This window comes from Glycine max, chromosome 1 (genome assembly GCF_000004515.6).
Source record: "Glycine max cultivar Williams 82 chromosome 1, Glycine_max_v4.0, whole genome shotgun sequence".
Classification (NCBI taxonomy): domain Eukaryota; kingdom Viridiplantae; phylum Streptophyta; class Magnoliopsida; order Fabales; family Fabaceae; genus Glycine; species Glycine max.
In genome coordinates this window covers 8,707,478-8,708,638 of record NC_016088.4, presented here as the reverse complement: position 1 = coordinate 8,708,638, position 1,161 = coordinate 8,707,478, and positions in this window count along the sequence as shown.

Sequence of the window (1,161 nt, the reverse complement as noted above, 5' to 3'; positions counted from 1 at the left end):
TTTTAAATATTTAACTTCAATTTTTTTTAAAGCATCGACATTAATTTGTTGACCCTAATAATTGCAGGGTGAAGTTGCGGAGACTTTGCAGTATATGGTGTCACCACAAGGGCGTAACACATGGACAGTGGATGATCTCGTGCCTTATGTGGAGAAGCTGACGATTTTATCCGAAGAGCAAGAGAGGATCACAAAGCCTGTGGCACATGGTCCAGCATCAGAGTGTCGCTTTCCGCCACAACAGTTTGACATGCTTCCGTCCAGTATGGAAACTCGAGGTTTTGACAGACGAAGGGAGATTGTTCAAGCGGAAGATTTTTCCCAACAAATGGAGCAGTGTGGCCATGGAATGTACTACACGCCACCAACATTTTCTCAGTATCCTTCGCAGATGTATCAGTATTCTTTCGAAGGTCATGATACTGATATGTCTGCAAGCGAGCATTCGTATGGTGGTGTTGCGGAAACACACCCTCATTTTTCATGGCCGACCATGACCCCTTCGCAGCAACATGATGCCCCAATGGCAACACCTAATGCCCCATTAGCTCCGCAATGGAATGTACCCGGGGCAATACCTGATATGGGTGATTTATTAGGTGTTGATTTGCGTCACGAGTTTTCTGCTGAGGCTGAGCAACAAGGGCGGCGACAGTGGGCAAGAAGAAATCCTGATCGTGAAGCCCAAAGGTGGGATCGACCATGTGGCACAGGCTCACGCCATCACGGACACCATAATGACTGATTTTTATGTCTCTATTTAAAATTTGTGTTGTATCTTTGTAATTTGAATTTCAGACTTAATTTATGGTATCTCATAGTACTTGTTATGGAATGTGTTATGGAATTTCATTTTGAATGACTATTTGTTATGGAATCACCATCGCGGACACCATAATGACTATTTTTATGTTGCGCATCAAACTAGAATAATAAATAAAGTCGTAAAGAAAAATTAAAGTAGACAAATGAAAATAAGTAATGGTACTGACTAACGACAAACACCATTTTCAACTTCTAAATGAAAAATTAAAGTAGGTTTACGGTTTAGGAGTTATGAGTTAGGGTTAGGGTTTATGAGTTATTGGTTAGGGTTATGAGTTAGTCTTAGGACTTAGGGTTTAGGGTTATGAGTTAGTGTTAGGGTTATGAGTTAGTCTG